Source organism: Cygnus atratus, chromosome 2, assembly GCF_013377495.2.
Source record: "Cygnus atratus isolate AKBS03 ecotype Queensland, Australia chromosome 2, CAtr_DNAZoo_HiC_assembly, whole genome shotgun sequence".
Classification (NCBI taxonomy): domain Eukaryota; kingdom Metazoa; phylum Chordata; class Aves; order Anseriformes; family Anatidae; genus Cygnus; species Cygnus atratus.
Window position 1 is genome coordinate 96,749,114 of NC_066363.1, and position 26,106 is coordinate 96,775,219.

Below are 26,106 nucleotides of genomic sequence, written 5' to 3' on the forward strand. Positions count from 1 at the left end.
TTGCACAGATGCTGTAGATGGGATTACAGAGGACCAAATCAGAAAGCTGCAGGAGAGCTTAGTCTGGACTCTTCTCTAAGACACATGGAGACTTGGGCAGGAGAGTGGTGTGGGAGCACAATGAACCATTGTTGAATGGCTACAGAGCCAGGCAACCTCTATACCTTTTTAAAGGCAGCAGAAGAGGGTTGCCACAGACTGCTTCAATGAGACTTCAAGAGCAGTTCCCTGGTAAGGTCACTCAGGATTTTTCTCAGGAGTTCCTAATGATGCATTAATTCCCTGCATCCCAATTCTCCCCCATTACTTTTCCATGATCCCAGAAATAAGCAGAGCAGCATTCAGGTCTATGTTTACTTCTCGAAACCTCTTCCCAGATGTCTTTTCCCAGAGCTTGATATAATACTGTGGTTTTCTGATCACCCAATATGCAGGAAAGCATCAGTGGCCAAATCATACGGCAAAATAATTCTATTTTGCCTTTAAATACACTCTTCTACCAAGGGATAATATGATACTTATAATGGCTTTAAAAATGTCTATTACTCTGTCTGAAAATTACAAGTTAGCCAGGATTTAAATTCAATGTGTGTGAATATGAGCACACTTACACACCAGAAATTAGAAAAATAGCTTTTAACTTTGTTGTTGTTGTTCTTAAGTGAAGGCTGTGGGGGTGACTGAGATCTGGAGAACAGTTTTAGAAACCCATTCCCACTTCAGTATTTGTTTGAAGATCTTGTTCCGTTTCCTAGACTCTCAGCTTTTACTATGTAAAACATCATCCCTTCCTAGCTACCGTGGTGTAGTACACTTCAGGCATGTGAACCAAGATCTGTGAGAAGAATCCTTAACCAGTGCCTGAAGTCAGCTGCTCTATCCACCTCTGTGAAGCAATGAATTTTACAGCCAGCAGTTGAGACTGAATTGTCGATGTTTTGTGCCTCTCCTGAGAGATGAAAGGAGAAGGAAATGCACAAATGTTCAAGATTCCAGCCCTTCTGATGGCTGGCATTTGCCCTCTGCCCTCAGCCTGGTCCCTTCCCCTCCCCAGACACCAATGGAGTCATACCCAGAGCTCAACAGAGTCCATGGACACACAGAAAGCACGCCCAGGAGATAGTCAGACTCAAGAATTGCACTGGGACAAATCATATTTTCAGTATATGCACATCCTGGGTCCATTTTAATGCTCCAAAGATCACAGCTGCACATTTTTCTCAACCTAAGCCATGTTCACAGATCTGGAGAGCTCTCCATCCAGTTCAGTGTTTTCCCCTGATCTCTTGGGACTGCAAAACTATGTTGAAGCATTGTGAGCTCTCTTATATGATTTTTGAATGCTTTCTGCTTCAAACTTTGCGGGAATGAGTTTAGAGCTAAGTGGTCAGTTTCATTAATTACAGTTTAACAAATCACAGGAAAATTTTGTACCTGGTTCAAGCTCTGGAAATGCACCTGTATCAGACTTATTTATCTGAACTGGTTTACTCTTTTGTTTTACAACCAACAAACTCAGATGGCCAGAATGGTCTGAAGTGTCTTATTTTTATATTTGCAGCATTTTTAACACAGTACTTTATTTAATTCTTTCTGGTTTTCATGAATATACACAGCTTGGTCCTTGACTAAGACATTTAACAACGTGATAGTGGAGTATTTTGCTGCTACAGACTTAGACCTTCTGAAGAGCCTAATCAAAACCAGATTTTTTTCTTTAATTGGAAAAGAAATGAGTGTTTTGCACTATACACTAGCTAGTTAGCGCTATCATAAGCAACTCCCTATTAATCACGTACCATTTTTTGCAGCTGTGTACAGTAACTGACCTGCCTAGATACACTATAACTGAAGCAATTAAGGATCTTTTGTATTTTTTATGTAATTACCACTTCTGAGCCAGGTTGCTAAATACTTGGGACATTTGGGGGTATAATTTCAAGGTCATTATATTTTTGTTCATCTCATTTCCTAGGAAACCTATTTGCAGACTTGCCTAAAGCATCCCAGATACTGTATATTAAAGTATGGCAAATTAATTTAATCCTACTTCCTTCCACTCAGTAGGTGAATGTCCATTTTTCCAATGTATAATACCTACTATATTTTTAAATTGTAAACTATTCCTGCTTTTAATGATGCAAACAATGGAGAGACCAAATAAGCTAAAGGAGCTAACACATTTATCTCCACATTCTGCCATCTGTTTGAAACTGCTGATGTAATTCCAGTTTTAAATTACATTAGATCCTGCCTTCTGGACCCCTTTCCCTATTTCCCTTTTTTTTTTTTTTTTTTTTTTTTTTTTTTAAGGGTTTAGAGAAAGCAGTGCCTTCAGGTTGTTGACTACTTAATAAGAAACTGTGTCTTTGACTGTTTTCAATCTGGACTTAAATGTGGGTCTCCCAGAGAAAGACATATAATGGTAGTAATAACTTTATTTCTAAAACATGAAACTTATTCTCTGTACAATTTGATGAGATCTGTTTTCAGCAATAATGCTAGCATCCAGCAGATTTGTTTATACTGAAGAAATGGCAGAGATTAAGGGTTGTGCTCTTGCATACTCTATTGTCTAATGACGGAATTTCCAGTTTTCTCTCTCAGTTTATGCTTCAGAATTATTTTTTTTTCTTTGTAACCTCTCTCCCTTATTTTACTAGTTTAATTAACAACCTTTTATTTATTTTTCTCAGCATTTCATTTGCTTTTTGAGTCCACAATGGAATTTGATGGTATCTTGTAGCTGGAAACACTTCTTTGTCTGGATCTGATACTAATGATGATACTTTAAGGATTTGCCTAAAGGGGTATTGGTCAGGCTCTGTCTTCAGCAAATCTATCAAACACATAGCTTGATTCTTTCACTGACACATTAAAGTGTTGAAATCATGATTCAGACTTTAAAAATATTTGAATCACAAAAATTACATGAATGTATTCTGTCTTGCTTTTGTAATGTTTTTTCTTTGGTTTCATTCATTGTGTACCCACAGAATAGTCAAAGCGATAAAGATTTTGGGAAAAGGATAGAGCCCTGTACTAAAAAGTTTGCAGATCAACCGTAACTTCTAATCTGTATTGATCTTAAAAAAAACAGAATGCCTATTTAAAAATAAAGATAAATAGACTTCAGGCTGAATTTTACTCATCATGGTACAGCAATTTTTTACAAGCATGTTTTCAAAAGTTGTGAATAGACATGATAACAATTAAAAATAATTCAGATTTCAAGATGATTGAATAATTTACCCAATCAGAATTTCTGAAACATGTCAGGCAAAAGTCTGAAGAAAACATGGAAACAGACTGTTTTCATTCTCATCCTTTAACAGCAAATTTATATTCTAAATGAAGAATAATTTCATCACAATATTTTTCTAAATTTAATTTCGATTTTTTTTTATATTAAAATGAAAATCCACAAAGTGAAACCTTTTTGGTTTGATATGTGAAGAAGAGAGACATTGGGTTCATTTTGAACTTAAACAGCTGATTTTCTCTTTCACTGTCTGACTGAAAATATAGAAAATCTTTTATTATTGAAATTTAATTAAATATAGAAATTGCAATACATAAACAAGTCTAGTATTCTTACTGAGATAGCTAGGAGCTATACCTACTGTTGAATACACATCTTAGATTTTCTTGTTGATCCACTCCCAGAATGGTAGCAATTTTGATAGATCACTGATATCAATTTGATATCTGTTGGATCAGTTTTGATGCTCACTGATCCATGCAAGTTTCTGGGGAGAAATCATGATCCAAGCTTCAAAATTTGATCCTTCTAAATCTTACATATAAGAATATGCATAATCAATCATTGGCTTTAAGTGCTGTCATGCTTAATTACAGCAAAATTTTGTAGGCTTTCTACTTTCATCTTCAACTACTGATATGAATGGCTGAACTAAAGTGGTGGCCAGCTGTTGGGAGTATTAACAATTCTTTGCTGTTTGTGTGTTTGTGCCTAGCCTGGCCATTACCAGTGGTGGAAGTCAGAAACGGAGGTGAAATATTCCCCCTGTACCCTAGCATTGCCAGCACCGGATGGATGGATATGGAAAAAGTCTGCAGCTTTCCATGCACGGTTGAAGACTAAGCCAAGTGGTACAATATGCAGTCTGAGCTTCTGTATTTTCAGGGTCTGGTAAAGAATCATGAAACCATTTATTCTGTGCTTCCATATAAGACAATATTCTGTGGTGATTCGTCTTGCTGTAGAAGGATATCTGCAGAAAAATTAAACCAGGTAAAACACAGTACATCATTTAAGTAGGTCTGAAGCTTATGAATATGCCAAAATACTGTCAGTTAAAATTTGTGTGTGAGCTCATATCAGCTTTTCATGGATACAGGTTATGGGACAGAGCAGGGCAAGGAGTGTTGATTTTCTGCTTACACAAACACTATTAACTTCAAGAGTCTGAGCAGTGTTTCTCAAACAAAGAATTTATGACTCCACCCAAGCCTATGGGAAAAAAATAATTAAAGTCACATTATTCCTTCCAAATACTCAGATTCCAAATGTTTGGTAGCCAGCTCCCTGTTGTGGTAATGCTCCCACTTCTGCACAGAATTTGTATTCTAGACCTACATGAAATTAGTACATAAAATGAACTGAGTGAATGATTTGTTAGAAGAACTTTTTGTTGTGAAAATGTAATGAATATTTCATGATTCGAATTCAAAGCAACTATAAATTTAAAATATCAAGTTTTGCTGTGATGCATAAAAACTATTCATCATAACTGTTAAATACAAACCATGTTCACTCCTCGTACGAACCATAAATATGACAAGAAGTCCCAGAAAGAAAGTTGCAGTTATGGCTAAGAAGGAGTCTATGGAACGAATACAGTAAAATTCCTCCCAAATGTTTTAAATAACGCTGTCTTTCCTGAGGATAGATTACATTTCATTGACATCAAGATTTGCAAATCAGTTAGGGACACCAAAACTCAAACACTGCCATTGCATCCCCAGGACAAGGTAATATTAAACTTCATTAGAAAAAAAAATACTAAAAAGCAAAGAATATGTCTTACAAAGCCCTGTGCCAATTTGTTTGCAAGAATCTCCAAACATTTTCTCCAATGACAGTGTGAACACCAGGCCTTACAACACAGCTCCTGGTCTTAAAAAGTCACTTTGGAAAGGACAGATCTCTTGGTTTCTGAAAGAATCTTTAGTAGATCGAAATGTAGCATGAATACCACGGACTGTATTTCCCCTGAAGTAAACTATATGTTGTTGTTTTTGAGATCTATGCCAGTGAAAATATCTGAAACTTTCTAAGCATGGTGGTGCATGGTTTCATACGATGGCAGGAGTGAATTTTAAGCTGGTTGGATAAATTTGGCTCAACTGGTTAATTTATTTGGTGATGCTGAGATCTTACATTTTCCTCCAGTTCTTACTATTGATATACAGAACTGTGTTTTTTTGAAAGAAGGCCTATGCAGTAGCTTTTGGTACTTGTCTGAGGTACTATAAGACATGGATTTCAAGAAAAATTCAGCCCAGGTAAATTGCCCTATAACCAAACCCATAAAAAAAGTATATGCATAAATTAAAGTAAATTAAGCTACGTAAATAACAGAGATTGCTAACCCTGATCCACTACGACAGTGGGGTCCATCCCATCAGAAAGAGAAGCTCTGCAGGGCAGGCTCTGCAGCACAGTGCCACACTCTGGGTTGTTTTACAGAAAAGGCTCCAACTGTAGCATCCTTCCATTCTAAGGAGGGGCGCTACTTGATCTGGCCATCAAGACAATGTAAAATATTGGACAAAGAGACAAAATGCTGTTATTGCCATAGGGGTTCAGAGACATAATAGAGATGAGGCTTGTAGGGAGGAATAGATTTTCACAGAGCCAGGACCCTAGCCTAAATCTCCGCTTAGAAACTTTTTAAAACGTCAGCAGAGTCTATGAAGCATGAGTGTGAAACATTGTTTGTATTACTGAATGAATAAACTGATTTTCAAAATGCATATGCCCAAATGTATTTATATGTTTTTAAAGACACTCTGCATATACAGCTTGAATACAGCCTTAATACAATTTGCAATGAGCTAGCTAATCAGCTTGTTTTTGAATTACTTGACTTCATTTTCAAATGATCAGACTCTCTGAGAATCACATTATTCTTATTTTCATAAAGGATTTGGATCTAGCTAGTGGAAGGTTGCAAAATACTGCAGAACAGTCAGATTCAGAGATTATTTAATTAGTAATAAAATGTCATTGTAGGCAGCATAGCAGTACTTCCTAAATCCCCTGTTGCATGGTTGGCTTATTTCATTAGAATCTGTGCTGGCCAATCTCCAAAGATGCAGAAGTAATGCTATGGTGAATTGTTGGTTTCTGCTAAGCACTGAGAATTCGACACGTATTAGTGTTAATGACTAAAGAATAGCTAAGGAAGTCCGTAATATATTGTTCATCACTTAAAAATAAATTAGGGCCCAACCCTATCATACTTACTTAGTTATAATATGACTCAGATGAGCAGAATAAATAGCTCTGCAGCTTTTGTCCCTGTGCAGTAAATGTAATGCATTGCTTGCTATTTTGCAAATGATGGGCTTTTTACTAAGAATTTCTTCGCTGAGAAATAAGTAAAATGTAAATTGATTTCTAACAAGTAGGAGTGTATCTAACTACCATTGTCTTAATTCTATGTGTTGGAGAAAGAATATATTGACAGGAAAAAGAGAATATAACATAGTCTGACATAAACTAGTCTAACTTGTAATATCAGTGTCTTTTAATTAGCCCTCAGCAATCATAAATCATCCTGGTGTGTATTGTACTGTGTTGATAAAGCTGTGAAGGAAAAAGTGCAGCTAATAACGAGCTATAAATTCAGAATGACAACATGTTCAGTACAGCTTTTGGACGTTGATACTTTCCATCAGCAATCAAGAGGTTGGTTCCTTTGAAGAAAGAGGTGAGTTTGAATGTAACTGAATCTTGAGAAAGGATTTAAATTTTGTGTTTGTAATTGTAGTATTTATTACTAATATATATATTATATACTATATGAAGTTGCAAATAAAATACATTTGTAATTCAAACACATTCTTAAAGACAAAGAGCTGAAAACTTTCTATTCTAGAGAATACAGAACTGAAACCTAAATTTAAAATATTTTGGAAAAACAAAAAATGACATGGGACTTTTTTCTTATAGGTCTCTTAACAGAAAATTCAATGTAATTGTTGATCAAATTTTAAATCTTTCTGTGTTTCAAATTGCTTCATCATAATTAATTCTGATAGTGACAGCTAAGTTTGGAATTGTATTGAAGTAGTCTGGTCGTAAAATAGAGTTAAAAAACAATATATGTAGCCTGGAAATGTCTTTTTCCTGCATCTGCAGTCCAACAGCCCCAATAACCCTGCTCTTCTTCCACTGTCTGATTGAAGGAGCTGCAGAGAACAGTATCAACAGTGCGTTGACACACAGTGACTGTGACACAGTGCGTGTGTCGATCTGCTCGAGGGCAGGAAGGCTCTGCAGGAGGATCTGGATAGGCTGGACCGATGGGCTGAGGTCAACTGTATGAAGTTCAACAAGGCCAAGTGCCGGGTCCTGCACCTGGGGCGCAACAACCCCAAGCAGAGCTACAGGCTGGGAGATGAGTGGCTGGAAAGCTGCCTGGCTGAGAAGGACCTGGGAGTATTGGTTGATAGTCGGCTGAATATGAGCCAGCAGTGTGCTCAGGTGGCCAAGAAGGCCAACAGCATCCTGGCCTGTATAAGAAGCAGTGTGGCCAGCAGGTCTAGGGAAGTGATTGTGCCCCTGTACTTGGCTCTGGTGAGGCCGCACCTCGAGTACTGTGTTCAGTTTTGGGCCCCTCGCTACAGGAAGGACATGGACGTGCTCGAGCGAGTCCAGAGAAGGGCGACCAAGCTGGTGAGGGGTCTGGAGAACAAGTCTTACGAGGAGCGGCTGAGGGAGCTGGGCTTGTTCAGCCTGGAGAAGAGGAGGCTCAGGGGCGACCTTATCGCTCTCTACAGTTACCTTAAAGGAGGCTGTAGAGAGGTGGGGGTTGGTCTGTTCTCCCACGTGCCTGGTGACAGGACGAGGGGGAATGGGCGAAAGTTGCGACAGGGGAGTTTTAGGTTGGATGTTAGGAAGTACTTCTTTACCGAAAGGATTATTAAGCATTGGAACGGGCTGCCCAGGGAGGTGGTGGAGTCACCATCCCTGGAGGTCTTTAAAAGACGTTTAGATGTAGAGCTTAGCGATATGGTTTAGTGGAGTACTTAGTGTTAGGTCGGAGGTTGGACTCGATGATCTTGAGGTCTCTTCCAACCTAGAAATCTGTGTCTGTGTCTGTGTCTATCAACAGTGAATGTTTTGGAACTTCTGACATCGGTTACACTTTATATGCCACTCATGGGATGTGGAGAGTTTTCCTTCAGGGGTCAAAATTAGCATGAATGTGTGCTTGTAAGATTGGGTCTCGCATCACACAGGTGATGGATGCCATTTTTATTGTCCATATGCAACACAAACAGGCTGGGGACTGATGGGGTGGGAGATGGCTTGGCTGAAGACGTCCTGGGCGTGCTGGGGTTCATCAGCATGAACATGACCCAGCAGTGTGCCCTGGCAGCAAAGACAGCTAAAAGCAACCTGGGCTCTGTTAGTAACAGCACAGCTGGTAGATTGAGGGATGTGATTAGAATCATAGAATGGTTTGGGTTGGAAGGGACCTTAAAAATCATCTAGTTCCAACCTCGCTGCCATGATCTCCATATTGGAGACATATGGATTTGATGGGTGGACCATTCAGTGGTAAGGAATTGGCTTGAAGGCCACACCCTGATTGCTGTGGTCAACAACTCTGTGTCCAGGTGGAGGCTGGTAACGAGTGGTGTCCCTCAGGGGTCTGTCCTGGGACCTGTACTGTTTAATATCTTTATCAATGACACAGACAGTGAGATCGAGTGCACCCTCAGCAAGTTTGCAGAAGACACCAAGCTGAGTGGTGCGGTTGATACAACAGAAGGAAGGGATGCCATCCAAAGGGACCTGGACAAGTTATATAAGAGGGCCCACGTGAACCTCATGAGGTTCAACAAGTCCAAGTGCAAGGTGCTGCACCTGGGCTGGGGCAATCCCAGACAGGAGCAGAGACTGGGAGAAGAACTCATTGAGGGCAGCCCTGCAGAGAAGGACTTGGGGGTTCTGGTGGATGAAAAGCTCAACATGAGCCAGCAGTGCGTGCTTACAGCCCAGAAGGCCAACTGCATCCTGGGCTGCATCACCAGAGGAGTGGCCAGCAGGTGGAGGGAGGGGATTGTCCCCCTCTGCTCTGCCCTTGTGAGGCCCCACATGGAGTACTGTATCCAGGCCCCCAGCACAAGAAGGACGTGGGGCTGTTAGATTGAGTCCAGAGGAGGGCCACAAAGATGATCAGAGGGCTGGGGCACCTCTCCTGTGAAGAAAGGCTGAGAGCTGGGGTTGTTCAGCCTGAAGAAGAAAAGGCTCTGGGGACACCTCATTGCAGCCTTTCAATACTTAAAGGGGGCTTATAAAAAAGATGGAGACCAACTTGTTGCTCAGGCAGATAATGATAGGACAAGGGGGGATGGTTTTAAACTAAAAGACAGGAGATTTAGATTAGAGGTTAGGAGTAAATTCTTCACTGTGATGGTGGCGAGGCACTGGCACAGGCTGCCCAGAGAAGCTGTGGATGCCCCATCCCTGGAGGTGTTCAAGGCCAGGTTGGATGGGACTTTCGGCAACCTGGTCTGGTGAGAGGTGTCCCTGCCCATGGCAGGGGATTGGAACTGGGTGGTCTTTAGGGTCCCTTCCAACCCAAACCATTCTGTGATTCTATGATTGCCTAACATACTCTTGAGGACGTGGCACACTTCCTCCTATGGTGGAAGAGCAAGAAATGTAATCCAGCTTTTGTGGGCATTTAATAAGTTTTTCTAGCATTTCTGATGGTGATCAGACCTTTGTTACTCTAGTAATAACCAAACTCATATGGCACATTTACGGGTGAAGCTGCTTAAAGGAGAAAAAATTTGGATAGACATTGTACTTACTACCTCTTTGCATGATATCACCTGTCAGTAAAAAAGAAATGTTTTATTAAATTGCATAAGTATGTACAAATCTTTATATACAGAGAATATTTCTGTCTAGGGAGACTGCAGTTCAAGCTTAGACAGAAAGAGTTATGAAAATGAGCTAATTTTCTTAGAGGTACAACCTATGAAATCAGTAACGCCTCTTTTCTGTGAATGAGAAACTAATGAAGGAGGGAGTAAATTATCACATCAAAATCAAGCCAACAAGGTGGAACCGTGGTGATGTATGCCATCTCTTGGGACCCCTACACTAGCACATCATCAGGTAGTGCTTGGTGCCCTCAGAATACCCCTGAAACTATGGTTTGCCAAGTCAGAGGTGACTGTTGACAAATTATAGCAATAAATACCAACCAGCAAAGTAGGTTTGAGCAGGCCACTTGAAAAGACTCATAGAAAGCTGGGGGTTCAAAGACTGAGGTGTGGAAAGCACTGCATTTCTCTATAGGCTCAAGACATTTTTTGTTATGAAATTTTTCACATTTTTAACCAGTTCAGTATTAAAAATACCACATTCTTCCTTTCTAAAATGTTAGGTTGGGTTTTTCTAAGAAGACAGAAATAACACAGGCTTGCTTTTTCAACCTTCAGATTCATGGTGGAAATTATTGAATAATTAAAATATTTCAATGAAAATGTTATCCAAATTTGTGTTGTTTTGTTTTCACTAAACAACTCACTGGGTGAAGTATTCATTAATGGCACACAAATATTAAAGAATCTTTATGAAAATACTTCTTACAAATTCAGTAAAGGAAGTTTAGCCTGGAAACATTATTTGATAACACCTATAAACTGAGGTACCACAGAGAAATACATACATTTCATTCATGTACATAGAGCAACTCAAACATCTACTATCAAAAAGAGTGCAGGTACAGTATACATACCAACATTTATTTCCAGAAATGATCTGTAAAAGTCAGCTGGTGTCTTTGAAAAAAAAAATCCTAACCTTTGTGAGATATCTGACATAATGACTTCACTTTTCAGTTATGATACTTAACCACTTATGGAGACCATTCTAAACTGTGCATGTTATGAATGATTTGTTTATATCCTTGTCCAAGTTACTGATACTTCAAAAAGACCTATGTAAATCATGATTTTTATTTGTTGAATTCAAAGCCTATAAAAGCACTTCTTTGGAATTTCTTAAATAGTTTTCATTGCAGTTTTTCAAGTAAAGTTCTCATGAAACACTATCAATTTTTTTTTTTCCTGCTATCAGTCAACATTTACTTCATTCTCACTCCCTGAAAGTTTTCTGTTTCTCTCTGCAAGATCAGCCACTTTTGCTTTTGGGACATTTATTGTCTAAAAGTCTAGTGATACTTACCACCAATGATTCCACTGCTGATTTGGGAACTTGAAAAAGATTCTCTAGGATGCTGCTCTAACCTGTGTCCAACTGTCTACAACCACCTGGAGCCTATTTGTGTAGATGGGGTTAGATGAAGTCCAGAAAACCACTAGGAACCACTTCATGAACTATGTCCCTGAAAGCAATTCTTCCCAACATAGAAAATATTCTTCTATAAAGGCTATTTTATTCTTTTATTTCTGGCATCTGATATTTTGTCTTTTACCAAGAGCATTAATGTTTGCACTACAGAGATCATCCACTGAGATAAGAATGTACAGTAACGAGTTGAGAAAGCTTTCTGTCAGTGTTGCCTTACTCAAAAGGCAAAGCAGCTGGATGAACGAACTGTGTTCAGACCGCATGCTAAGGTCTAACTTAGCATTGTCTCTATGACATCTGTACTTGAAGCAAACTTATGTCAGTTCTCATACTACTCAAAAAAAGTAAGCAAAAGCAGAATGCAGCAGTGGAGTAAAAGCACCGATGTTATAATTCTACATTTGTCTTCCTCTAAAAACTTGTAGATAGCTTCTTTTAAATTCCATATTTCTTGATAAAGCTGGGACAGCCAGCATTTGAAGCAATTGGTGTTCCACCTACAAAATAATTGTATCAAATAGGAAGAAGGAAATCATTACATATGCAAGCTTCTCCAGAATGAAATATAGACTTACATTTTAGAGGCTGAAGAATCTTACTACTTCAAACTGCTGGCTGCTATACATGTTTGAGTGATCAAAGGCACTGGATTGCATTATTACACATTACTAAAGAAACTTTCATGGGAATATATAAAAAGTTTACTCAGAATACATAGCCTGCTGTGTGATGATGCCAAACATAAGGTGTAATGTCACTTACAACAGTGACACAAATATACAAAGCTCTGTAATGGATGATCAATGAGAAGAATGACTGAAATCCACATCAAAATTTTAAAGGGCACTAATGGACCTTAATGTGTAGCCAGCTTACTAAGAAAAGAAGTCCCACTTAATTTACTCCAGACCAGAAAAAAATGTTCAAGTAAAGTTACGGAGAAAGGGAAATCAGAATGAATATCTGTTAAATGGCAGATAAACTATCTTAGAGTAGGCTTTTTCCTTATTATCATCTATACAGAATTGTATTGACCCAATCAGAATATTTCAGATAATGCCTACTACTTCCTAAAAAATATCAGTACTCCATTTACAGCAGCAGCTATATCCACTGGTTTTGCAGCCAAGCTTATTTTTGAGCCACTCGTGGAAAATATTTCTGCTGCCTCTGAACCTCCTGGTGTTTTTCCAGTTATCTTACTGCTAAGCTACATACATGCTATTTACTACTTCAACTTGTGCTTTGCTGAGCCACTAAATATATTACTGCATTGTACTCTTGCAAACTTCATAGACTGCAAGGTATGAGATGAAACGATAGGTCTAGAAGCCTGAGAAAATTCCCGTAGACATATGGAAAACACTTCTGTTCAACAGTCAACTAAGTATCAAGGCTACTTAATGATCAAATCAAGATCTGCAGACACCACAGCCTGCATGCTCTTTCTTAGAAGATTTTAATCTTTGTCCTTGTCCTTCAGTGGAGTTTCTTTCCAGAGCATCTTGGCTTAATAAATGCCTTTCAAGAAGGCTTCAGCACAAGTGAGAGAGTACTTGTGTAGCAATCTGGAGTCCTTATCAGCTGTATAGTGATCAGGTGAAGGAATAATTGATTTCAATCAGCAACACCTGTTTTTATAATTGCTCAAGTGATTATAATTCAATAATAAAAAAAGCCAATTTAGCTATCTTTACTCAGATATTAACCTCTGATATACAGCATGAGTGAAATTGCAATAGGTTAAATTTCCTTAAGGAAACAATTGATATTATATATTTATTCCACTTTGGTTTCTTTGGCTTATTTTCATTTGCTATTTATTTTTTTATTTTTTTTTAATATTTATACACTCCCAATTGAAAGACCCCCATTGTTATTTTTTCTACTGTTGAATCAAATATGTCACTTCTCTCAGCAAGCTCAATGTTTTCCATTTTTCCTTATAGTTATCTTTTTACAATTTGCCATTTTCATGACAGCATTACATTGTTGTCACATAATTCAGCTTGTGATCTGTATTACCTAGATCCACTTCTGCAAAACTGCTGCTTAGCCAGTTATTCTCCCTACATGTTTGTTTGTGCACTTCCTCTTTCCTATCTAAGTGTAAATATTTGCAGTTGTTCTTACTGAACTGCACCTATGTTTATGCTTTTTTTTTCTTTAAAGATATTCTTCCGTTTTGTCAGGATTATTTGTATTCTAAGCCCATTCTTCTGCATTCTAGCAGTCATTTCCAGCTGTTGTGTGCTTGTTAAGTTTGCAGGCTCTCCAGACCATCTTCCAGGTCTACACTAACAATGTTGAATACTAAGAAGTCCAAGAAATGTTACTGCAAATCTCTTCGTAGGACAACTTGTCATTTTCCCTTCTAAGTTATTACTAGCTACTAAAATATTATCCTTCTGTTTTCTTTTTTACATGTTTTTTGTTCTGAAAATAGAGGAAAAGATAACTCAGTGATTTCCCCCAACCTACTCCTCCCATTCAGGAATTAAAACACGAGTTTGTCTTTTTAAAATCTTCTGGCACCTCCCTCTCTTCTGTGAGTTCTCAGAAATAATTACAAATCTCCTTGTAACAAATGTCTGACCCAGAGTATTTCTGTGTGAATCTTTTTTTTTATTTGCACAGCTGATCTGAAAACAACAGAATATATTCTTGTAACCTGCTCTAGTAACCTGTTTTAGTCTTTGGATCTGGCATGCTAGTCATTGGCTTGCAATTGATCTTTTAAGTGGAGAGTGAAGAAAAAAATAAAAAGTTAAACAATCTCAGTCTCATTTGCCAATACCATTAATTGTCTGTTAATAACTGTACCAAAGCTCTTCTGATCACTTCCTTAGCTCTGACATAATTACAGAAAGTATAACATGATGGTACTCATATTGTTCACTGGGTATCTCACATAGGCTTTTCTAATTTTATTTAAATGTGCTTAACCTATTTATTATGCTTGATCTTGCTAACACCCAACCTGGTTTCTACTTTCTGTATTTTTTTTTAATGGTAATTAAAGTAGGAGTATCTACAATTTCTGTTCTGAACAAGATGGAGCACAATGTCATTCACCTTGGTCACCTGGTAGTGGAAGGTAGTGACAGCATCTTTTTCTTCCATTTGTTTTGTTGCGAGTGATCTGTTCCTATCAGATATCCAACCAGCATCCAGAATTAGCATTTTATGCTCTTACTGGAAAAATAACCGATAACTCAGAGTTTGCTTTGGAGCCAATCACAAAGAAGAGCACGGCCGCCCTGGGGACAGCGCTGTCAATTGTATCTCCATGGTGCCACCTCCTGACAGCCGCATTGATGCTCCCAGCAGTGCTTCTTGGCAGCCAGCTCTGAAGGCAAAATATCCCTGCAAGGAAGCAGTAGTTTATGCAGTGGGATTGGCCTGGTGAGAATGCATCTGCCTGAGATTGGAGAAATGTGGGTGTGAGGATCAAAAAGGGAACCTTCAGGAGCATGCTCTGGCATGTATCATTTTTTTCTGTATTGTGTGCTTCCTAACTTCCAGTCTACTGGACTCTAAGACTCAAACACTGCACAAATGCTGGTGGACAGGTTTACATCACATTGAATCGCCAGTAGTGAAAGAACTGCAGGAAAAGCAAATATTTTAAAACATTTTATTCTACAGGGAAAAAAATATATATATATTAGTAAGTATGCAACTCTGTTCATATCAGTTTAGGGTTAAATTACATTATGAGGTCAGCAGTTCTAACAGATATACTTGCAATGGAGGGAATTGGTGAAGTTGATATTGTAGGCTTTCCCAGTGACTTGCCACAGCTCCCCAGTGGCTTATACAAAGGTGAGAACAACCACAAGGCACTCTTGTCATCAGCATTAAATGTATGTCTTGCACTTTTGACTTCATCTCTCACTCCTTGTTTTGCTTTCTGAATCCCCGTTTCTCATTGAACCTTATATGTAAGGGAATAGGTGAATGTAGACTAGGGTTGCATGTTACATGCTGGCTCAAATCCTTCTTTCAGAACTTGAGTCCTATAATGGCAAATACCACAAAAGCCTACTAATAAAGGCAGTGTAAGTGAGGACAATCTATTAATTTTTCTCATACATTGAAGTGTTCCTGTATGTACCTGGCAAAAGAGAACTCAGAATAGGTTCATGTCCACTAATGGGCTATCATGAATGTTATTGACTCAAATCTTAAAAGTAACATTGTTGAAAGTGCATAAGGAAAACGTAACACATTTCAGTCTATTCTGACTTCTAATACTCCAAGTTGTGCTGGGAAATCAAAAATACATTTAAGCAGAAAAATCATTGGATATGCCTATAAGATGGCATGGGGAAAAGAATCTGATGGAGAAGTTACTTTTTTTTAGAAATCATTCCTCGTCATAGTGCAGTGGCTCTCTTAACTCTTCTGAAATTATGTGAAGCCCCCATACCAAACTGAATGAATTAAAGAAAATTCCAGTCATTGCAAGTTTTAAAATACAATTTTCCTCTGATTTTTCTGCTGTAAGGGTTAATTGCAAATGATTTACTATGGGAAGTTGACACCTGATACTCAAAATGTGAACTGTTTTGTTTAGTTCTGACGTTTCAAATAATTGTGTATTGTTGCTTGTTCTATGGGCATAATGCTTACAAGGCAGAAGGCTTGAAGAAACCAGGGAACTTGGGCTCTCTGTCCAAGAAAGTAGTGCTGTAGGGAGAGTTGCCTAGCAGTAAGCAGCCTTGGCAAATTCTAGAAAATTGAAACTATTCAAGAGGCTTTTTTGTTTGTTTGTTTGCCTAGTTTTAAAATGATATTCTCACTGGAGATATCTGGAACACTGCCTGTTTACATTAACATGAGGCAAAAATTCTGTCATATTATTTAAAAAGAGTTGAATCTGATTGAACAGCAAAGGTAGTTCTTGGTACATGACTTGAACAAATATATTGCTTCTGTGGCTATGTCTATACTCTGTCTTCTCTTTAGTCTGTCTGTCAAAAGGGGTAGCTGCCAATTTTGGAATATTGCAACACATTTTTACAGAGTATACAAACAGCATGTACTCTATCATATAGAATTCATCTTTTGCTTTCTCTAGGTCAGTTGCATACATGATCACTGTGCATGGAAAAACATTACAAGACAGGTATACTCACACAAGGTTTCTTCGCTGTTTTGAAAGACAATCTGTGTTTGTTGAGAAAGAGAAAATGGGTCAATATGAAACTATCTAAAGGTGATTTTACACATCCCCAGAATATATTTTCTGCTACAATGCTTCTTTTTTTTTTCCTTTTTTTTTTTTTTTTTTATTTGGGTATGGGCCAATATCTTTGACCAAAATACTTTTACAGACTTCTCTTAAAGAACAAATAAAAAAAAAAAAATCAACCCAGAAATGTGGATATATCTGTTCAGAAACTTGCTGAGTTTTCCAGGTCAGAGAAGACCATTTCCTGCCAGTAAAAAGAAAAAAAAAAAAAAGAGAGCTAAACCACTGATTTGTTTATGGGTGAGTGAAAATCCTGTGGTTTTAAAGTGCTTTGTGTGTGGAGGTGGAGAATAGGGGAGGGCAGGGGGATGCTGGGCTTTTTTCCCTGTACAATAAAATAAAAATCATGTTATTTATGTGTTTGTTTCACCTGCAAGGTGACAAATGATTGCACTTAGTAAATCTTCAGGTTTTGGAATAAAATCTCTCTTTAACAAGCCTTACTTGATCAAAATAACAAAGGCTTGATCGAATATATATGGGCATCAATTCAAGAAGTAACCACCTATCTGTTGTATAACCAGGTCTGCTCTGTATTTACTGAGGCCTGAGCTGGCTCTTCTACTTCCCTAAGTAGGGAGAACAACAAATTTTGAGCTTTTTTTCCTGCACATGCAGATGAAGGGACTGTTGTTCCCTTTGGGGTTAGTGAAGGGATGGAAGGAAAGACATGGCTGTAATTCTGTGCTGCCACATTATAGGAGCTTTCTGTCTCCGGAAGGAGGAAGAATAGAAATCAGGTGGGTGTTTAGGTACACCTGGAACCATCCCTTTTCCCATTATCTCACACAGCACTCTGGTTTAGTTATGTGTGAGCACCATGTTTTGGGAGAACTAAACCTACCTGATAATATGTCCCCTTGGACACCAAGAATATACCGCATATATTGGTCCTATGATACGTCCCTATGAACACCCAAGTAAAATATACTGTCTTGAATAGGGCATTGGTATAGCAACTATAATCTGAAATCTGAGTGAGCTTGTGAGGTTTTTTTTGTTTGGTGTTGTCTGGTGTTTTTTGGGGGGAGGGGGGTGGGGGGGTAAAAGAAAGAAAAATGCTGGGATACAGGAATCATTAATGGAAGTTAATCCAGAAATGCTGCCATGCAGCATTCCAAGGAGAAGGAGAGGACTGATTCAGCCTGTGCAGTTTATATGCAAATTGATCTTGCACAGGGAGAGAGATTGTTTTTGACAACTTGACTCTAGCAGTGCTGCAAGTCACCTAGAACGGTCCTGCTTTCTATTTTCTCCAGTTCCTCGTATTCCTTGAGGTGTTGATAATGAAAGACTCCTGCCCAGACTAAATGTAGCTCTTGTTGACAAAGACAGCAAACACACATGGTGGCTTTCATATTTCCTTGTGAAATCTTTGACATTTTCAATGCCTTTTCCATAGGGCAAGCCATGAAACAACATATAATTTCTGTCACCTGTGCTGTGATTTCTGCAGTAGGATTACGAGAGATGTGCAGATCTCTAGAAGAGCATTCAGAAAAATGGTGTTTGAATGGTCTTTGGACTCTCTCTAAGCTTCAAAGGAACTGCATCACTTTCTCCTTAACCCCAGTAATTGCTGTTTAAAAAAAAAAAAAAAAAAAAAAAAAAGCAGATTTTAAAAAGAAATCATGCAATCTAGAAACATACTTTCCATCTGTGTATTGCGGCTGAAATCCAAAATAGGCCAGCTGGTCATAGCACAGCTCACATATTCACAGTATCTGTCCTCTGAATAAGTCATTTCATCACAAACAGTGGAAAGCAAAAAGCAGAGTCTTAGCTTCTCTGATTTTTCCCCATATTTGACACTCAAAGGACTGGCAGGTACTAAAAGATTCGTCTCTGATCTTAAATTTGATATTGTCATTGCATTTTATTTGCTACTCAAATATGTCTTTTTAAAACTGTGTGATCCAGGATGTGAAGTGGAATGTTTGTTGTGGCAAATGCCTCTCTTCGTTGGAGCAGTTTGGTCTGGCAGTGTTCCCAGTTTGCTGTAGATTTAGCAAGTTGTGCGCAGTCCCTGGATTTTTGTTCTTGCTTTTTGTGGCACCCTCTCTATATCTTGAAAGCTCCTGGAGTTTTACAGTGGTGTCGTTCAGTATCTACATTTTATATCTGATCAACAGGGACTGATCACAGCAGACTAGAAATTCCTCTTTAGGTAATAGGAAATCCCTCCTTTCCCCCCCTCCAGATGATTAATTTTGCTTTGGGGAGCAGACTCTGTACACAGAGGTTACAGCTTTCCCCTCTCCCTCCCCAGGTTGGAGTGCTTTGAAGTAGTGATGGTCACTCGGTAGCTGAAGGGCCAAATACTTTTAAATAAAAGACAAAGATGATGTGTCAGGTGTGGGTGGGTGGGTGGGGAGTGAAGGGTAAAAACCATAACAACACCACAAAGGGATCATGGCTGGTAAGGGGATGGTTAGTCATTGTAGTTTTTTGAGGTGATATAACCCAGTTTTGATCAGATAGAGGGGAAATGCAGCCAATGACCAAGCTCCATCTGAAACATAACCTGAGATGGAAATATGAACGTGACTGAGGACGCTCATGCAGTTATGAAACGTACTCAGGCTTTCACAAGCAACTGGTAAGGGTGGGAGCACCAGACTACATGAAACTCAGAGAACCTTCTAGCACTGCCTAAGCTCTTCCTGCCATCTTTATCTGTAGTTTGGGAAGTTTGAGCTTGGCTCGCTCCAGTTCCCTAGGCTCAATGTCTCAAATATCCATGCAATCCAAAATTTTCTGAAGTGAGTAAGTATCAGATGCACACAACAGGACTTTGTAATAGTATGGCCTATACATCACTTTGGAAATCAACATCCACATCAAGAATTGCATTCACAGCAGAGCTTCCAGTTTAGTTTCCTTTGGAAGAAACTTAGTTCCCTGGCTCTGAGGACTGAATGAGCACATAAGGAACAATCACAACCCTACTTTGCTCTGAATGGAACCACCTATGTAGACAAATCAAAAGTTTCAAATTTTTAAGCATTTATATGTATGCATGCAGATATACAATGAAAAGGGGCAGGAAAAAAAGAAAGAAGGGTTCGCATAGAGCTAAGCAGACAAAACTCACAAAAGTTGTCAAGTTATGTTTTTAAAAATACAATACTTCATTTTTCCATACTCTGCCAGACTGTCATTATAGACTGGATAATTCAGGTTGGAAGGGGCCTCAAGGGAAAAAGGAACCTCCAGAGGTCTCTACTCCAACACCCAAATCAGATCAGGACCATCTTCAAAGTTACAGTAGGTTGTTTAGGGCCTTGTCCAGTTGGGTATTTGAGTAACTCCTAGGATCAAGGTACTAAATCCTCTCTGGACAATCTGATCCAGTGTTTCACCCCTCTAGTTGTGCAGAATGCATTCCTTAGATCTAGTTGGAATTTCACTTGTTGCAACTGGCAGACACTGCCTTTTGGCCTCTTACTTTGCATCTCCAAACAGAGTCTGCCTGTCTTCTCTGTAACCACCCACTACTTAGTTATGCTGCAATTGTTTACAGAGCTGTATGAATGGCTGATGAAGAAAGACAGGTGCTCTGAACAACTGTCAAGTTAGAGTAATTAAAACCAGAACCTTCTGGGCAGAGGCTTCTGCAGGCCAGGAATGAGGTACGGCTGGCCTGAGTAGCCAGAAGGAGCATTAAAGACCTTACCTGAGAATATGAAAAGAAAGGTGATCTAGATCCCCAAATACCTCAAATATCTCAATTATCAAAATGCAGTCAGTGAAAATTTCCCCTTGTGGTAGTTGTGCCAGAATTGTCCCTACTGTGTCGTATCATAGATTTTCAAAATGGTAGCAGATCACAGCTTGGAAAAAAATTGGTCCTTAATGAGCTCTGTAGGTCCCACAGGGATGCTGAAAGGATGCCTCCTCCTTCTGTGTGGGTTTGGGGTGGGTTTTCTTCAGTGAAAATTATCACAGCTCAATCCAGCAAACTACTCCTGGCCACTGCAATTGAGACCTGAACTTTCGGTGTCTCTGAATGCAGGTGGAATAGAGGTCCCTGTGCCTTCCTCCAGATCCCTGGCCTCTCTCTGTGGCCTGGCTCATGCTGTGTGCTCACTCCTCTGTTACCTTCATGGTAAGATACATGCTGCTTGCACCTCCTGCGTTAGTACCAGGGTGAACAAATGCACGCAAAATGGATGTGCAAATGGAGGCCACTGCTCTTGAGCCCCCGATGAGATCAGGTGGACTATTCAAGCACAGCTGATAGACTTTTCTTATTTAGTTGGCCAGTAATATATACAACGAATTTTGCTTCCTATCCCAGAAATTGTTTGTTCAAATCCAGTTGTGTGGTAGTGGCTCAAGCACAAACAATCGTTGCCATTCAGGCAGGATTAGGTGTGGTTTATACCCTTCCAGGTTTGTTTGCTTGTGGTGTGGTTACATTCTTAGAGATGCCTGATCGTTGTGCTCTATGCTTAATTCTATACCTACTTAAATGCTTAGCTTCACTTGGTTAAGTAATACTGCTGAAGTTCAGCGTGAGTCTGTTAGACTGAAGTCTGCCTCTGTATTAACTTGCTGTAATGAAAATGTAAAATCACCAGAGCAAACCCCTGTTCTAACTACATATACAATCCAATATGCCCTCAAGTAATTGGATCTGTAGGACAGAAAGCAAAACATCGCAAATGGTACTGGTTTGCAATAATTCATAATCCTTTAAGCATATAAATCCACCAGACAGCTTAGAAGTGCAATTTCTGCCACCAGCTATGTTGAAAATGTACTCGCATACTTAGTACTAAACTACGGCATCAAGCAACAAGCTACGCTCCAGGGATAGTGTAGAGTCCCTATCACTCCCGTGCCAGTTCTGGGAGATGTCATGTCCTAGGGAGGCACAGTGCCTCCAGAGCTGCTCTTGCATCACTATTAATTAGGGTGCCGTTTGCACTCCTTTCTGAATCTTGTCAGCTTCGCTGGCTGGTGTGCGGGATGAGATAGTCTCGTTCCCTTAGTGCACGCCAAGAGAACTGCTGTGGTAGGTCAGAGCGAAGGTCCAGCCATCCCGACACACGTTTTCTGACAGTGGCCTGCAGCAGATGTTTAGAGAAAGAGAAGCAAAACAGGGCAATTACGGAGAGACACTTTTCAGCAGTTTGCCAGGGAAACCAGGGACGTGTAGGCTTCTTGGGCCAGATATCGCCTCTACACTTTAGCATATGATAGCTAGATAGGCTGCCAGTGAACTTGTTTTAATCCCTGTTTGAATTATTTTTACTCCTCCCCAATATCTGATGGCAATTCATTCCACAACACTTCCGTGATGTGCGAAAAAGTGATTCCTTCTGCTAGCCCTAACCCTACTGCCTGTTAACTGCTCTAGATGTCTCCTCTTCGGTCACAATCCCATTACTCCACTCTACCCCAGTGGGCTGCAACATCCCTAGTTGCAAACAATCCCTTCCTGTCCACTGCTTGTGCAAGGGGTACAAGTGGGAAAAAAAGATATTTTGTGCCCAGGTTTTGCACAAATGCATAAAAAATAGGAAGGGGTACAGTCCGGCAGTCAACTTCAAGAATTAGCTTGTATTTATGAGCAGAGAAGGCTCAGCTGCGTAGCTTCTTACCACAGGCGGCAGCAAGGACTGGGGCAGAGTTCTGTTTCTGTACCAAGAACAGCAAACACCTTTTAGTGAAAGCAGAGTATGTTTCTAACAGCATTTAAGGAAAAAAAAATGCAGAGGGGATGTTTTTCCTTTCTTCAAGTTAATTGAAACATCTGTGTAAAATTCATTACATTGTTTTCGTTCGAAAAGAAATGACAGTTCTATTTCAAAGCTTTTGAATTTTACTTAATTTTTTTTTCTTTAGAGGAATGTTTTGTTTCATTTCATTTCAAAATTAAGTTTACTGAAGTTTAATTTTAAAGAAAACAAAGAAAATGAAGAAAAAATGCAGTGAAAGCAAGAAAGCCTGCCTTCCATTCCATTGTGAGCTGCTTCTGATAAGAATTCTCCCCATCCCAATAACAAGTCCCCTCCTCCATCTCTAATATGAAGGATTAGACCTGTTAGAAAAGTGCTAGAAACATGGTCTCTACATTAGAAAACCCTGTTTTTTGGCAGGATGTGTGTGCAGTGCTAAGCAGCCTATACCTGGTGACTAATGATTATGATCAAAGTTATATATTACTGTATGTATATATTTTAAATTAGATTCCAGGCAGCTAATTGCAAGAGAATGAAAGGATACTTACAAAGCTGCATCTTATTCTTTCCTCCCTCCTATGTTTTATTCGGTCAGAATTTTCCAGAAAGGAATGAGGATTTTTAAGCTATCAGCTCTAACTATTGTAAATTGAATAACAAGGACAATTTAATAAGCTTTTTTTTTTTAATTGAAATCAAAATAATTATTTATATTGTTGTTAGAGGAGGCCAAAATGTGAGCTGATACTGAAAAAGTGGCTGAACAACAATCTCTCTAAACAGTATGAAAAAAGATAAAATAAAAATTAATGTCATCAAAGGCCTTACGTGACATTTCTCCCCATGGTTTATTTATTTAGCTCCAGGACAGGCACAGTAAGGTAAAATACGTGTTGGTACTGCTATCACAGTAAAGGAGACTTTGTCGGTGTAGGAAATAAACTGTGAGAAGAAAGGACTGAATATTCCTGATACTGATCTTTCTAGCAATCGATCAGTATTTATTTTAGGAAATGTCTGAAATATATGTAATATCAATAAACTGCAAGGAAGTGTTCTCCTGAAAGCCAGCGTGTTTGCCAAAAGACTACTGCTACGTAAATGAAAAATCTGCTAATTGTTAAGTGTTGCCAAATGTTTAACTGGCCTCTGAAACTTGGCATACACAATGAAAATTAGTTACCAAATGGATAAAACAATAGCAATTATCCAAGATAAGAGATCTTGTTCTTTTAAGTCGTGTGCCAAGATGGCGTGCTACGCTGCTTTGTCTCATGGTGGATGACTTGGGTGGGAGGTGAGGTGCCCCACACGCAAAGGTACCTCTTCAGAGCTGTGCAGCTTGCAACAGCAGATGCAGTTTGGCATCTGGGCTCAGTGAGGGAACATACAGCAGAAGGTGTAGCTGCAGTAACAGCATGATATTTTTCATGATGAGAGGTCTCTGTATACTGGTCTACATCTCTCAGCCTAAGGTGGTAGGGTTTGACCAGAAGAAATGTGTAGGGATACTGGTGTCCATCATAACGTCTTGGTCTTTGAAGGTATCAGTCTCCGATGGCTTCTGAAGAAGCCTGAAGATTCTGTAGATTCTGAACTCAGGTGCTTTGGTTAACTGTCTGGAGTTAGACAGAATGATCTTTGGTCAAAGAGATGAGGTTAGGTCTATCCATTGATTCTCTTCATCCGGCTAATCCCACTTGGCCTTAGATGACTACAGTGAAATTCTCTTTGGGCTCTCCCAGCATTTTAGCTCATAATTTGTTTCATTCTAAAGAAATCATTCACTAGGAATGTCCGTTTCTTTCCACTGTCTACAAATCTAGGTGACTGGTTCAGATCTATGTGTCTGAAATATAAAAAATAACCTACAAGTTAGGTGAGATCAGAGGCCCACTTACCATCTCTACGGATCACAGCTATTATGAACTTCTGCGTACACACTCACGCCATTCTGGTTGAGTGTCAAAGATCTGCCATGACGTTGCTTTAACGGGAAGGGTATTCATGCTTGATCTGACTGTAGAAAGTTCAGTGCAAGAACCAAGCTTGGCAGCAGCAAAAGGAAGGTTAGGCTTACAGAAATACTTCCACTTGGCTAGATGTGATCTTTCAGAGGTCACCCTTTCTCTACACTTACATGTAACATCAGAATTATATGTACTATAAGAGGTATAATATAATGTACATATTGTATGTAATGTAATATATATATTGCACTATATGTAACATAATACATATATTCACTTACATACATGTGAATGCATATAATACCTATATTATATTGCTAACAAAATTATTACAACTCCAAGGTCTCTTCCACAGAAACAGAGGTAACGGCAAGCAACCCCAAAACACTTTTTTTTTTCTTGTCCAGAAAAATATACTGTTCCTCCCGTGGCAAAAAAATGCAATAGTACCTCTGAAACATGAAGGAGATTACCTAATTTTGCAGCCATTGTGCTGCTCTCTAACTTTTCCAGTCATGGACTTTAATGTGATTAAAAACAAATACCGTGAATCTGAAAAGACGTGTTTGCATTGGACATACAGAGCTGTGTTTCAAGTGGATCTTACCAGTGAGGGTACAATGCTGTAATGCTGTCTGTTGCTCATCTCAAGCAGCGACTTCCTCAAGAGCACTGGAATTCCAAGTGGATGACTTTAAATGTGATTTATCTGCTCACAGTGCAAGTACAAAACCCTCCCCAAGGTCTTTACAAATTGCCCTGTGGTTATGCCCCCAAATATATTTCATGCACCACAAGTAATTCAAATATACCCAAAAGGACTTGGAGACCAAGAAGTGAGTTCTGATTGAAATCATTCCTCAGGGGAATGTTTGTTGCTAAGAAGTGGCCGAATACCACAGAGATTAATAATCCCAGTACAACATATTTTTCCATGCTCTTTCGTTCCTCTCATTTATTTAGAACATATGCCAGGGAGTATTAATGTTTAAAAAAGCCTCCGCCCACATCCACGCACAGTGTTCTAGGAAGAAGGGCCCAAGGTTACGGTAAGTGCAGTCTTCTGACTGTGCAGCAAGGTACATGCACATCGCTGGCCTTCTTCCCTTTTTAATTCCCGCAAATGTCCTCTCTACCAAGAGTGTGAGCTCTTTCCCAAATACCCTTAACAGAAGTAAAGATGCACGTTACAACACCTCAGCTTTTATTCTAGACTCCCTTTACAGTTTGGGAACAAGGAAGAAGGAGTTTCTTTTATATAATTTACCTGGATTATTTGACATTAGCTGCATTAGAATGAGATAAATCAATGCACCCTGGAAATGCCCCTTTTGCCTTGAAGTGTAAATGGCTGGCACAGGAACAGCTGGACGTTTGAAGCTAGAATGGTGACTCCCAGCATGTTGTTTGAGATGTTTCGTGGCTGCTTGCTTTGGGTGGGGGAGCCCTCCTGTGGACTGTGGCACTGCACGGCTCCTGTACAAATGCAAAGAGGTAGCATGGGATACAGGGACTGTGTCCCATCTCTGGGTGCCTCCGCTGACAGCAGTACCAAGAGGCACTGTGTGTCACGGGCTGATCTTAGAGACCAGTGTCGTGTCC

At 39.3% G+C, this 26,106-nt stretch overlaps 1 long non-coding RNA gene across 1 annotated transcript in view; it reads left to right on the forward strand.

Annotated features, from left to right (window-relative positions):
- LOC118250043 (uncharacterized) overlaps window positions 1–5,860 on the forward strand; it is a 15,750-nt gene extending 9,890 nt beyond the window's left edge. The window contains exon 6 of the long non-coding RNA XR_004779294.2: window positions 3,978–5,860. This is a non-coding gene — a long non-coding RNA (uncharacterized LOC118250043). The remainder of the gene's footprint in view (window positions 1–3,977) is intronic.
- The last annotated feature ends 20,246 nt before the right edge of the window (window positions 5,861–26,106 follow it).